The sequence below is a fragment of the Pseudorca crassidens genome, chromosome 5, assembly GCF_039906515.1.
Source record: "Pseudorca crassidens isolate mPseCra1 chromosome 5, mPseCra1.hap1, whole genome shotgun sequence".
NCBI classification, from domain to species: domain Eukaryota; kingdom Metazoa; phylum Chordata; class Mammalia; order Artiodactyla; family Delphinidae; genus Pseudorca; species Pseudorca crassidens.
Window position 1 is genome coordinate 148,644,588 of NC_090300.1, and position 14,683 is coordinate 148,659,270.

Below are 14,683 nucleotides of genomic sequence, written 5' to 3' on the forward strand. Positions count from 1 at the left end.
GCCTGCCCTCTGCCCGGCCACGTTTGCCAGGTGCCCCTGTGCTCCAAGGCCTGAGCGCCTGACCTTGTGTCGGGCACTGGGCAGGCTGCAGGGGTGATGGGTGGAGTCCAGTGAGACAGAGAAGCCCCAGCCGTGGGCAAGCGAGTGAGCGGCCACTTAGCACGGTGAACACGACCCCCCAAAGCAGGAGGCATAGTGCTCAGCGGTGTGGGTCCCCCCTTTCCGACACCCACGCTGAAACAGCCAGCAGGCACAGCTGGCAAGGCGGTCCTGTCCTGCCCTGGCCTTGTCCCTGCCCCTGGCTGTGGGCTTGTCAGCCCCAGACACCCTGGATGCCGCCATCCTCGGTTCCCCCTGATGTCCAGGCTGCACCTTCTGGCCTCCTGTGTGGTCCCCGTGCCCTCAGCTCCTTCTCTTCGGCCCGTGACTCTGGTCCTTCGTGCCCCTCTGCTCGCTGTCCCTTCCCTTGTCACTTCTTGAGGGACGCAGCTCCTCCCCCAGCCACCTGCCCCCGCGCAGAATCAGGCGGGGGGCCTTGGCGGCTCGTCCACCCACCGTGACCACCCCCACCCTGGCGGCCTCGCGTGGCCGCTCGCTCTCCTTGTACCACTGCTGCCCCCACCAGACCCAAAGGCCAGTGCCCAGGCCTCCCAGCACCCTCCCAGTGGCCGAGGGGGCCCTCAGCGGCCTGTGCCCTATGACCGTGAGCGAGCCCGAGTGACAGGGCTGCCTTTTCTGTCCCTAACAGAGCTGTTGCGGGGTCTGGACGAGCTGACGGTGCAGGACATATGGCAGGGCTCCTGGCATCCTCCTCCCCTGCCCAGCCACTGATGCTGGCATCCCCAGGACGCCGGGCCCAGTGGGCACCGATTACAGGCTGCCCAGTGTGGGCGGGAGCGCAGGGAAGGGCCCCTCCTCGCAGGGTTGCCGCTGGCTGGGTCGGTTTGTCACCCTATCCAGAGCCTCGAGCACGTGTGTCCTTTGACCTTCTGTAAAGAAATACTCTGAGGCAGTAAAAGACGGACAGAGAGAGGTCCACCCGAAGAGTATTGTTAAAACACTGTTTAATATAACAATTCAAAAACCCAGAATACACGGTCCTTGCAGTTGACTCTATCCTTACGCATGAAAATGCGTAAAATTAAATGCATAAAATCTTATGCATAAAATGGGGTACCATGGGGAATTTGATCACTACTGTGTAGATTTAAATATAGTGACATACAAAAATGTTTTGTATATAATGTTAAGTGAGAAAAACAGGACAAACTTGGGTGGTTTGGGCCTATTTTTGTTAAAAAGTATAATGACACACACCTACTGGAAAAAAGTCTAACGAGGTCGACCTCAAAACACCCCATTTTCACTGGTGGTCTTTCTGGGGGATGAAGTTACAGGGCTTTTGCATTATATGCATTTTCCATTTTTTCCTGTAACGAACAGTCAGGCTGATCTGGCAGGTGCCACCCCGGTTGGCGTCACAAGGTGCCCCGCGCTCTGCGGGCTCTCCCAGTGGGAGCTCGGCACCACCCCCAGCAAAGCCAGGCTCGTCCTCCCGGACAGCGAGTCCTCTCTGCGCCGGAGTTTCCCCACTACCTGGTAGGTGTTTGGCTTTTTCCATTGGTCTGCATCTGATTTCGTGTGAGACGGCGAGAGGTGGAGGTGATAGCACCGTCACAGGGCGACCTCCTGCTGCTTGGAGGCAGTGCCCGCTCTGACCGGGGGGCCAGCTGCGTCCTCCTCGTCCTCTCACGGGTCTGGGTCGGTCCTTCCGTCTCGCTGCCCAGACCAGAGCCCCACCGTCGGGCTCACTCCTCTCAGGACGCGCAGCGCTCAGTGCTGTCTAAGCTCCTGCACACAGCTGGCTTCCAAGGCAGCACCTAGAAGCCCTAGATCACAAGGGAGAGAAAACTGGGGGAAGGAGAGGGTTTGCCGGTGGTGCCCTTTCAGACGCCTTGTCCTGGTGAGGACCCAGCCCCCTAGCGCGCAGACAGCTGACAGGGGCGGCAATGGCTCAGCTCTGCAGAGCTGTGTTTCGATTGACATGGGCCCGAGGTCTCTGCCCCCCTCCTTTTCCAGGCCTGAGCTGTCGTGGCCGATGTCCCGCAGGCACGGCGGTCTGTGCGGTGGCCCCTGTTGGGGGAAGGCGTCATTAAAATGACAGCGCATCCGCCAGGCGCACCCCTCCAACGGAACGAGGGGAGCCGGGAGAAAAGTAGGTCACATGTGCCTGGTCCCATGTCACGAGGTCTCCAACCTGAGGCCAATGGGATCTGTAGCGTCCTCTGGTTTAGAACAAAACCACACTCTAATTTTTCTCCTTTAGCATTTTTATCTTCTCTAAAGGGGGAGAGTGACCATCTGTCTGATAGCCACATCCATCCGGCCCTGCCCGACTGCACAGAGTGGCTTTGTTCTGAGGTAAGGGGCTGCGGGCCCGGCCGAGGCCACGCGGAGCCCAGACAGCGGGTGTGCAGGGCCATCCAGCTGGGCTGTGCCCAGTGCTGACGGAGCGGGAGCGTGGGGTCCTCAGCGAGAGTTCCAGACGTTCCCCTGGTCTGACAACACGACTCCTCTTTCAGGATCGGGGTTACTGCTGACACTCCAGTGTTAGTGAGCTATTACGTAGAAAACAAACAGGTCATTTTTCAGCCGTTTGTGCTCCTGGGGCAGGTGTGGGAGTATGATCCTCCCCTCAGAGAGGCTGGTCATCCCCGGGGCCCAGGACTCTGCTCCCTCTTTGGGACCGGCGCCTTCGTTGGGGAATGTCCACCCCTGCGGTGACCAGGTGAGCCGCTGGCATCCACTGGCGTGAAACGCACGTTAGAGTAAGGTCGATGCGTGTGTGTTGCCGCGTGTGGAGCTCGATGCTAGATGAGAAGTAACACCCTCTGTTGTCCCTGGGAGGCCAGCGAGCACGATTCCTGTGTGAGGAAGCAGGGAAAGGTCCAGTGTTTAAAAGTGTTTGTAAAAGTAACGTGAGTTTTGTAGCTTATAAATAACAAAAAAAATTTTTTTTACCTGTCCTATAAGTGAGTCAAAGTATTCCATTAGTTCAGGGTGTCTGATGAAGAAATTTTGCAGGTAACGAGTAGAATATAAAATGTTTGCAATATCTGCCGTGGGCTGGCCGCTGGTGCGCATCTAGACAAACTATATGCTCTTGTTAGGATGTCCCGGGAAAAAAATGTTTCCAGAGTGGTTTGCCAGAAACCAAAGTTGTATGGTATTTGATTTGAGTGTGTTCTACTGGAGAAAAGGGTTTTGCTTTTCAGAAATAAAATATTTAAAATGTGTATCTTAGCTGGCTTTCCAGGACACATAGGTCTATAGCCAAGTCCACAGAAGTGAATGTGGACGCTGTAGATGATAAATTCCCCCACATTTGAGACGTAGAAACAACAGTTGCACCCTTGGTAACAAAATAAGATTTTCCCTTGTAGAAATATTAGGCATTCAGGGTGATACCCAATTCCTTCCAACTGCAGCCTTTGAAAGAGTCTCGTGAACTATATCTAAAGGGCTCTTTACCCGTTTTGCAATCTTGAAGAAAGGGAAATTTTTCTACTATTTCCTTAAGATAGGGCAGGAATTTTCGATCTTTCTTGTATTTATGATTCTAAACGCTTCCTTTGTGCCTGGGAAAGTGCCCAGTATTTCAATGCAGTTTTCACATTGTCTCCTTTTCCTGTTCCACCTGTACGTCCTCACGGCTGGGACAATGGCTCGGTCATCGTGCGGGTAGCAGGTTCATGTGCGTCCATGTAAAGTATGCCCCATAATTGGCTCTGGGGGGCAACAAGACCTGGAAGTAAACCTGCACCCCGGCCAGTGTTAGGAGCACTGACTTGCCCTTTTTTACCAGCGGAATAGAAGATTGTTTTTCCAGAAAGAACACAATCTCAGAGGAAGGTGCCCTAAGCAGAGGGCCAGTCTCTGTCCCCGGCCCCCCCGGCCCCCCTCGCAGACTCCTGACGGCCAGCAGCTCGACCTTGTGCTTCACGTTGGCCTGGGCCGGTCTCTGACGGACATTCTTGGCTTTCGGTCTGGCTTCGTCTGGGGACCAAAAGGACTGTGGGAGGAGCTGGGCCGCCTTCTGCACGCGTACCCCGGGCCACCCCGCCGGTGCCCCACTGTCTCTGCGAGGCCCCCGCTCTGCGGAAGGAGGCGCAGAAAGCCACCGCTGTGAAGGGCACATCACCGGGCCCAGCAGCCTCAGGAAGGTTTGGGGTCCCGCGCACCCCCGGGGCTGGAGCCTTTGAAAAGCCGTCTTGTCTCTGGCCGAGGGGGGCCTTCAGAGATCGGGGTCTGAGGATGGGCAGCCCGTCGGGGTGGAGCCGGTGCTCCAGGCGGACCCCTGGGAAGGGCCCAGCTCCTTCTCCGGGGCATGCCCGTGCCGCTCTAGGGGACGGTGCCTGTCAGTGCTTCTCCGAGAGGATCCTAACCCCTGCCACCAGCTGAGAACCTTCTGGAGAGGCAGTCTTGTCTACCCCCACCCGACCGCCTGAGTCAGGAGCTCTGGGCTGAGCCTGGTTCTGTGATCCACAGAACCTTCCTGGGGACGCTGGTGCCCGTGAGTGTGAGAGCCGCGGGCGGCGCCGCGCAGGAGCCAACGGGCAGACGGCGGTCGGCGGTGTTGGTGCCTGCGGCTGGGTGGGCACGGGGAAGGTCACAGCCGAGCCATGTGTGTCCTGTTCCCCGCGTGTGACCTGGCAGCGGAGTCTCTTGTCCTGAGGGAAGCGGGGTCTGTTCCCTGTGTGCCCTTCCCTCACGGAGACCCCACTGCTAACAGTCTTGCCCGCAGCACGGAAACCAGAGGAGACGTGGCCTCCCCTCCTGCCCAGGCCGAGCCCCAGGCGGCGGCCGGCGGTGGGAGGACGGGAGGGACGGCCCTGGGCCTCCGGGGACTCAGGGACCGGTGGGGGCAGGGCTGAGGCTGGGCTCACTCCCCAAGCGGGCAGCCCCCGCCCCGGGGGGGGGGGCGCGGGGTATCGTTAAGAACAATCCAGAAGAAGGTAAGAAAGGAGAGGGAAAGAAACCTGTATAAAAACACACCGCCGGGCAGGAGTAAGGAAACCGGTGATGGACGTCGGTGGAGGAGACTGGTCTGGAGGGAGGTGGGTCTGTTTTGTTTGCTTTAACAAAAGTGGTAGAACAGAAAGACTATTCAGTAAATGGTGTTGGGTCCATCAGCTATCTATTAAAAAAAGCTGAACACCAAGTCAGAACTTGATCTCACATCAAACACAGATGCCTCTGCGCCAAGATGATGAGCTGAAGGACTCAGACAGGACGTGTGGCAACTTGGAAACGGCCTTTTCCAGGGACGGGCACCCCACAGGCGCTGGGCCCAGGAGGCACCGAGGGCCTCGCTCCAAACGGGAGGCCGATGCCCGGTGACAGAAGAGTCAGTCTCACGTGACCGTGTTTGCACCCTGAAGTCCCACTGGGTGGGGGCAGGAGCAACAGAGCACCGACCTGCCTTGCTTAGAGCTCAGACACCCCCAGGGACCTTGGTGGGAGGGGGCTGCCCCCAAAGTGCGCCCTGGGCGCTAAGCAAGCTCTCCAGCTGGGGCTGAGCCGTGATGCGGGTCGTTCCTTGTCCTGAGTTGGCGGTCACACCTCCCGGTAAGTGTGGGGGTGAAATCCAGCTGTGATTTAAGCTGTGCGTGTTTTACAGCCTCTAAATCGTACTGCTTTTAAAGTCAAGCTGAGACGCACACACGTGCTGTGATGTTTATGCAAAAGGTCACGTGTGTCCCTAGGAAATGCTCAGAACAGGACCCAACAACAGCGACCGCCCCCAGGGGTGGGGTTCAGTCTGCTCTGAGGCAGTTGTTTCCCAGCCCCCGGGATCCTGTGTCCCAGCGGAGAGGGGTCCGCCCACGGCCCACCCTGTCACCCTCACACCTCGAGGTTTAAATTGCCACAGAGCCTCCCGAGCGGCATCTGGGGGCCCGTGGGTGGCTGGACAGCTGGTGTCAGCTGGTGACACCCTCGGCTCCAGAGGTCCCTGCCTCAGACTGGGCTGGGCAGGCAGGGAAGGGGCAGGGCCCTGTCCCCCGACTGTGTCCGCAGCCTGCCTCCGGGACAGCCACCTGGCCTGGCCTCCAGAAGCACAGCAAGCTGACCGCCCGGGCCCAGAGCATCACCGCTGTCCCCGTCCCCCAAGCTCAGCCCCCAGTCAGCAAGGACCCGGCGCCGGTGCTGAGGAAATGGGCGAGGGGTGCCGGGACGCGGAGGCAGTGCCCACAGGCTTCGCAGGCTGCGCCTGTCGGGACCCTCGGGGGAAGGGGCGGGTCGGCTCCGGCAGCTCGGTCGAGTCCTGTCCTGTTCAGCTCAGGTCCTGCTGCCCCCAGCCCTTGTCTCGCGAAGCTCGTGTGACCCACTTCTTCCCGGCCAAGGTCGGGAGCTAGAGCCCGCTTGGGTGCTGTGCGGGTTACCTGCGCCGTGTCTGTGCTTGGCTTTACACATCGCCTTTGTGTTTGGGAGGTGGGAACGGGGAGCCCCTCCCGTGCATGCGCCTGCCTGTGCGCCCCCAGCACAGCTCAGAGAGCTCGCCAGGCCTTGCCGGGAGCGGACCGCGCAGGGCTTGCGGGATTAACGGGCCATCAGAGGATGGAAGTCCGGGGGATTAAATACATCAGGAGCGCCGGCTGGGGCGGTGGGGGGGCCACTGGCGGTTCTGCCCCCTGGGCTGCTCTCATCTGGAGGCCAAGGTGACCCTGGGTCATTTTAGGAAAGAGAAGCCGCCCTCTCGACAGGGGAACCCCGTTGGCACCTGGGGCACCCTCACCCGGGCAGCCCTGGGGAGACAGCACCCAGAAAAGGGCCCAGCTCCTGGGAGGGCTGGGTCCTCACGTTTCTGGTTCCCCCCACCCCACCCCCGCTCTGGCCTCGGGCCTCCTGCCCTCAGCATCCTTCCCCGCCTGTTCTCCAGGGTCCCGACGGGGTCCTGAGGATGGGGGTGGTGATGCCCTGAGGGAGCCTGTGTGGCGGGGAGGCCGAGCTCCTGGTGTGAACTGGTGGGAGTGGGTTTCCCGGGACAGGCCCCCCTCCTCGGAGCCTGCAGAGAGGGATGGCTCTGGGGGCGTTTCTCTGAGGACATTTTTCAGGCAAGTCCTGGACTGGCCAGCCTGCGTGCCGCCCAGGGAGCGGCCCTGGCACGGGTCGAGGGCACTCTTTGGGCCCCTGGTTACTAAGTGAAGGAGTCTGTTCCTGTCGGGCAGTGGGGCCCTGCTCTGTTCTTGCCTTGTGACGGACGCCACCTCAAATCCGAGATGAGCTCCGGGAGGGAACCCCGACCAGAGTGCCCCCAACCAACCTTTTTCCTCATAACTGGTTGGGTTTTACTTCTCCTTCAAAATCTCATGAGCTCAACTAATCTTGGCCTCTTTTGCTTTTCACGCTAACAGGGCAACACCCTTTCTTTGGTTATGTTTATCTAAAATGATTCCCTGATTCCCGCATTTTTCTTGGTATAAATTACCCTCTATGTCCCTTTGTTGTAACAGAAGCTGGAAATAAGAGCTCTGTGTCCCCCTTTTCCCCAGTGAAAAATGGCGCCCGGGGCACAGGCTTGAAACCAGTGCTTTGCTTTTTGGGGGCAGATGGTCTTGACCGTACTCAAGGCGCTTCTCCTGTCCTGTGTTGCCAGGGAGGCTGTGCAGTACGTTCAGTGCCTCCCAGCACCTGCCTCGGGGCTGGGGCCCAGCTCTGCGCTTCCCAGCTTGAGGCCTCGGCTCGTTGTGGCCTCCTGCCCCCAGCCCCCTGCCTGCCCCCAGCCCCCGCCCCGCATCCGGTCTGTGAGCTGGAGGGGCACTTCCCGGCGGGGCTGCAGGGAGGACTGTGCCTGCCACATGGTAAACGCCGTATCAGCTTTAGGTATTGGTATTGGTATTGTGTGTATGACTGTTTAACTTACTAATCTTTTAATTTATTAAGCATGTTGACGGAATTCCCGGTATTAAATTACCTGTCTACTCCAGGTGTAAACCTCACTGGGGTATTGTGATTAGTAGTCCTCCAACATTGCCAGTTCTGTTTGTTAATATGTGACTCAGAGCTCCTAGCTGATCAGAGGCTGGAACTACTGGCCCACGGCAGGACCGGTTCCCCAGTGACGGGCCTGCTGCCTACATGACTGCGGCTGTGCCTCCGCCTTGGGGGCTCCCAGGGGCTCTGCCTGGGCTGCACCTGCCTCTACGCTCCGTGCTGTGCTGCGCACCCGGCTCATCCTGATGTCCTGGGCGGACACCCACCACACACACGTGCAGGGACACGTCGCCGGACGGTGGGGTGGATAAGCACGGCTCCATCCCTGCCGTTTCCCTCCTGCCGGCCTCCAGTCTGCTGCACTGGGCCAAGTCGTGCAACATCAGAAAACTCAAGCTGTTCTTGGACCGACGCCTGCAGAGCGCCAAGTCTGCAGGCCCAAGGGGCGGGCTCCGTGCGCTCCTGCCCTGGTCTCCAACTTCTCCTGACGCGCAGCTCGCCTGCACTTGGCGCCCCGTCTAAGTGTCCCATCCCCCGTCCAGGGCAAGGGCAGGAGGGAGGCCACCCACGCTCCCCTTGGGGACTGTTCCCCAGCCTCTGGACCTTCACATCCCATTGGCCCAGAGGCCGTGAGCGACTGTCCTCTCCTCTCCAGAAGAGGCGCTTTCGGCTCTCTGACCTACTTGGAGCACACGGCCGAGGGGCGGGGGAGGGACCGAATGTGGACTCAGCCTTTTGGACGGGCAGCGGACCAGCCTGCAGCTTGTTTGTCCACCAAACTGAGCCCCTGGAGGGTGAGGGACGCTCCTTGCTTGGTCCTGCATCCCCAGCACAGGCCCCTGCTAGGAACCGAGTGTTAGATGGACGGTCCCTGCCGTGGTCAGCCTCCCACTGTGGCCAGAGGGTCCAGGGAAGGCAAACGGTGCACAGACAGGCTGAGCACCTGCTGTGTGCAGTGGCCGGCGCACAGAGAAGTCGGGCTCTGGGAGCCATGGCCCCGGAGGGTCAAGTCCACACCCAGGCCTCACCGCAGGACCAGAGTCGGGTCCAAGGGAGTCCTACCATCTCTGCAACAGAGGTGTTATTAGTCTTGAAATGGGGTGTTTGAAATAATCGGAATGTTTGCAAGCCGTACGCTCTGATGTAGTGACACCCTAGACCCTGGGCACTTCCCCAGAGGCAGGACAGGAGTATCCCTGGGTGAAGCCCACACCTTCCCAGCAAGAGGAAAGACCCGCGCTCCACGGCCTCTGGAGCAGGGAAGGAGGTGAGCAGGCAGCCAGCCTCCCAGCCTGGCACGTTTTTCTGTCCGGACACCTGAGTGAGGAGCCGGCAGGCTGTGTGCAGCGCTCACTGAAGTCAGGTTGTGTCGGCCCGAGTGTCTTTCTAACGTTACCTGAGACCGGCAAGAGCATTTTCCTGCAGAAGTCTCCCCTCCTCCCCAGCCTCAAGGACATGCTCCACACTGTGCGTCCTCCAGGAGCCAAAAGCAGCCAAGAAGCTCCGCGGGTTTGTGCAGTCCTGGCCTCCTGCAGCCTGATGGGGCAGTGAGCTGTTAAACAGGATAAATCAAGTGTGTGGGCCCTCCCCCCGCAGGGCCCCTCCACGGTCTCTCCCCGGCACAGCTGAGGCCCTGGGTGTAGCTCTGGACAAAGCACAGCTAACGGGGCAGAGCCGCCGTGCGCTTGCCGCAGCCGTGCGGGCCTCAGAAGGCACTTGGCTGGCGGGACTTCTCCAGCTCCCGTCTCTGGGCGAGAAATCTCGCGCTGGCGCGTGCTGCACCTGTAGGCAGCGTGACTGCTGTAAAAGGGCTTCTGCTTTACTGTCCAAGTCTACTGGCCCTCCCCCGAGGAGAGTGCCTCAGGGCTCGGGCATCACATGCCACGTCCAAACGCGGGTCTCCCTTCTTCACATCTGAAACAAATGCTGCCAATGGCATATGTTTGACTAGTTCACAGTCTGCGGTCAGGCGCATGAGCTCTGGAGCCAACTTGTGGTCACTCAGTTTTGTGGGACTCATATGTAAAACAGGGCTGGGACTGGCCCTCCTGTGTTAGGACAGAGTGCATTTGCATAAGTGCAAGCCTGTGTACTGTGTGCGGTTGGCTGCATGTTATAGCTACACGTCTTCTTAGGACAGTAGTTATTGTACTAGAACTCCTTTGATTTGAATATTCCTTTAAAAAAGAATGATTGGAAAATTTGCTTTATCAGAATTTCACTAAGTAGTACTGGTTATAAATAGATTTTGCCAATTGAATCAATATAAAAGATCAAATGAGGTTTTGGTTCTGGAGCAATGGCGTAAGCGACACCTACCAACTCACATCATAGTTACTGGTGAAAAACTACTGCTTTGCCCCTAAAATCATCAACAAGACAAGGGTGTCTGCCCTCACCACTCCTGCTGAACAGAGGACACAGCTCTAGTTAGTTCAGTATGACAAGTAAATAAAGGAACAGGCATACAGATTGGAAAGGAAGAAATGAACCGTTTCTATTTGTAAAAAACACGATTGTCTACCTCGAAAATCCCATTAAGGCTACCAAAAAAACTCCTGGAACTAGTAATAATTAACAAGTTGTTAAGAAAGCAAGGTCTACATACAGAAGTCAATATTGTTCTATATACCATCAATGAACAATCAGAAACCAGAATTCAAAACACACCATTTACAGGAACTCCAAAGAGTTATATACTTGCTACACGTGTAACAAAATATAACAAAATATGCACAGCATTTGTGTGCTGCAACTAGAAAATACTGATGAGAGAAGTCACAGATCTAAATAAGAGAGCTCCGTGTTCACGGCCGGGACACAACGTACGGTGCCAGTGCTTCCAAGTGCGTCTGCAGGTTTAAGGCAGCTCCTGTCAGAGTCCCGGCAGGACTGTTTGTAGATGCAAACAAGATGATTTTTAAATTTACATGAAAACACAGAGGAACTAGTTAAACCAAGAGAATGTTTTAAAAGATTGAAGTTGGAGTCATTTTATGTCACCATAATGCTGCAGTAATCCAGACATTGTGGTATTGGTGGATGGATAGGCACTTACGTAATCAAACAGGATAGAGTCAAGAATACACCCACACACATATGGACAACTGATTTTTGACAAAGGTAATAAAGCAATTTAATACAGAAAGGACAGTCTTTTCAAAACGTGGTGTTGAAACAATTGGCTAATGCATAAAACAAAACAAAACAAACAAACAGAAACCCTTGAACTTCACACCTTACATAAAATTAACTCAAAATGGATCAAATATCCAAACGTAAAATCTAAAATTATAACCTATTTAAGAGAAAATATAGGAAAAGAAGGCTCGCTCATAAAAGATAAAAAATTTAAACAAAAGTCATAGAAGATAAGATTGAGAAGTTGTATTTCCTCACAATTAGAAGCATTTGCTTCATGAAAGACCCTGTTAAGATATGAAAAGACAAACCAGAGCCTCAGAGACGATCGTTGTAAATCACATATCCAGCAAAAGGCTGTGTCCACAGCATAAAGGCCAAGCCCTTTAACCTCCACGCAAAGAAAACAAGACAGTCCAGTTAGAAGATGGACGAAAGACCTGAGCACACGCTTCTCCAAACAGGGTGAGGAGATGGGAAATACGCACCTGGCTGGGTGTTCAGCACCATTCGCTGTCAGGAGAAAGCAGGTTCAGTCGCAAGGAGACGTCACCACCGTCTATAAAAATGGCTGAAGTAAAACACTGACACCCCCAAGTGCTGACGGGAACAGAGTGCTGGGTCTGTCTTGCCCTGGGCAGGGGCGTGGTGGGGGGGTGGCGGTTGGAGGGGTGGAAAACGGCACAGCTGCTCCCGCAAATAATTTGCCAGTTTCTTAAGAAGTTAAAGGTATACTTAACATATGATTCAATAGTCAGTCATGCTTTGCTGTGCACCTGAAACTCTCACAACATTGTTAATCAGCTATACTCCAATATAAGATAAAAAGTTAAAAAAAAAATCACAGTCCTGGGTATTTATCACAGAAAAATGCAACCTTGTGTTCACACAAAAACGTGCACCCTGTTGTTGCCAGCTGCTTTATTTGTAATCCACCAGAGCCGAAACCAACCCAGAAGTCCTTCATGGGGTAACTGCATGCACAAGTCGTGGTGCCGCCATGCCCCCAGCCACCAAGATGAACAGACTTCTGTTAGGTGCAGCAACTTGGGCTCTAGACCTCAAGAGCAGTATTATGCTGAGTGCATTTGTCTGATGGGATTTATATGAAGTTCTTGAAATGATACAATTGTAGCGACATAGAACAGATCAGGGCTTGCCTAGGAGAGTGAGAGGCTATGAAGGGACCACCTACAGAGCTCTGCATGGTGGTCCCACTTGTGTGCGTGGTTAGGGAAATCTACACACGTGATAAAATTTCTAGACCCATACACCAAAAGAAGGGCGTGTACAGACTGGGGCCACTTAGGTAATAGTGTTTGACCAGCGTCCCTTACTGGTTTTGCTAATGCACTGCAGTTATGTCAAATGGAAGCTGGCTGAAGGGTACACGGAAACTCTGTATTATTTTTGCAGCTACTCATGAATCTAAAATGATTTCATAATTATACAACACACACGTATAATACACATACACAGACTTTAGAGTTGACAGTTATTAAATCTGAAATATAAGAAGTAAATTGTGTAAACAGATGTTAAAAGTAAGAGCCGGTCAGAGTGGGAAAAAAAGCAAGATCAGTCTGTGCAGCCAGCAAGACACCAACATGAAATCTAATGCTCTTGGCAGGTTGACAGAAAAAGATATGTCACATTAACCCTGACCGAAACCAGGCTGCAGTGACTACACTAATGCCAGAGGAAGGAGGCTTCCGGACGAGACGGTGACTGGGGGAGGAAGGACATCGTGTGAATGTAAAACGGTCGATTCTCCAGGAAGACACATCCGCCCCAGATGTACACACGTCACCTAACAGAGCCTCAAAACACACGAAACAGAACCTGATAGAACAGAGAGGAGGATAAATTCACGATTGTAGTTGGAGATCCAACTGTGCTTTCAGTGACTGACGGGACAAGTGGCCTTGCAGGACGCCACACCTGGCCGCAGAAGGGACATGTTCGTGGCACACAGGGTGTTCCCAAGGTGGACCGTGCTCTGTGTAAAAAAACCAAAAGCCTACCGAACTTAAAACAGTTGAAATCACAAAAAGTATATATTCTGACCAGAGTGAAACTGAACTAGAAATCAGTAACCAAAGGTATCTTCAAATTTTCAAAGTACTTGAAAATCAAAACACGCACCTCTAAATAATATGGTCAATGTGCTCTATCAAAGGAATTTAGGAAATATTTTGGAATATTGGGAAATAATATAATATATATATAATAAACGCACATCTCTAAATTGGTAGGAATCAAGGAAGTCAGTGCCTCTAGAGAAACCTATGGCATGAAATGCTAACATGAGCAAACGTCTGCAAACAACTATCCAAGTTTTACCTTAAGGAACTAAAAGAAAAGAAAAGGCAAGCAGAAGGGAGGAAATAATAAAGCAAGACCAGAAACCAATGAAATTGAAAACAAACTCGCTTTTCCAATTGGACCAACTCAGATGAAGAGAGAATGTGGAAGAGAGGGGCAGCTTGGTTGGCCGCGGTTCGCTCTGCTTCCCGGTACTTTTCTGCATCCTTTTGTTGGCCTCACAAGACATGTTCCTTCGTGAGTGTTTCCTCTGCCCTCTCCTGGGAACTGGTGGGTTTGCGAACCAGCCTGAGCCTGGGAGGGAGGAGGGTAAGGTCATGCAGCCTGGACGGGTCCCCAGCTGGCCGTGAGAGAAGAGGCCCCTGTGTCCCGGCTCTGCCTGGAAGCTGGGCCTCGTCCTGCCCTCGACTGTGTGTGTCCCCAGGGAGCCCCTCCCATTCCAACACACAGCAGACCCTCACTGGTGATCAGGTGAATGAACGAGAGTGGATGGGGAGAAATGGAAATATCATCTTGGACGTTCCATGAGTACTTGAGTTTAGAAATCGCTAAATTCTGATTCCAGAATACCCTGTGAGGCCCTAGAAATGGAGCTGGGCTTGGTGTCCACTGCACGTGCTCACCCCGTCTTTAAGTAGGTACTGAATGGGCTTCTGCTTACGGTGGCCCGGGAATGGCGCTGGGAACTGCTGGTTCCGTGTTGAATGAAGGAGATGAACGTGTCCTCTGCCCGCAGGCCGGGGCTGTGGTGGTACGGGGCACAGGAGAGAGGGGGCGCTGGCGGTTGGGGGTGCAGGTGGAGGCCTGGCAGGGAGTGCCCTCGGCAGAAGGGCCCAGACCCCGGGCAGGCTGGAGCTCAGTCTGTCGCAGGAAGGGAGGCCACCGAGGCTGGGTGGAGGACAGCAGTGTGGAGACCGCGGCAGGCAGTGATCTGTTCATTTCTTTAATTTTGTCATTTCAAGAACGTTGTGTAAGTGGAGTCATAGAGCGTGTGACCTTTGGGGACCGGCTTTTTTCACTCAGCCGAACTCTCCGAGGTCCCTCCCGTTGCTGAGAGCGTCAGCAGCTTTTCCGCTTGTGGCGGAGTAGGTTCCGTGTGTGCGGTCCCTGTCGCGCTGCCCCTGGCAGGGATGCACCGTGACTGGCTAACCAGCTACTGGATGAAGGTGCTGCTTCCTGTTTTTGGCAATTACAGATAAAATCACAGCCTTTTGTGAGGGCA

General features: G+C 54.9%; 1 protein-coding gene across 20 annotated transcripts in view; it reads left to right on the forward strand.

The window, feature by feature from the left end:
* PCBP3 (poly(rC) binding protein 3) overlaps positions 1–14,683 on the forward strand; it is a 212,307-nt gene that overhangs the window by 160,391 nt on the left and 37,233 nt on the right. The window contains exons 4-5 of one of the 20 annotated variants that reach the window (XM_067739709.1): positions 1,444–1,599; positions 2,327–2,421. The exons of 16 other annotated variants lie outside the window; for them this stretch is intronic. The gene's annotated coding sequence lies outside the window, so the exon portion shown is untranslated. The remainder of the gene's footprint in view (positions 1–1,443; positions 1,600–2,326; positions 2,422–14,683) is intronic. 3 more of the 20 variants (XM_067739710.1, XM_067739712.1, XM_067739711.1) reach the window with 3 other exon arrangements.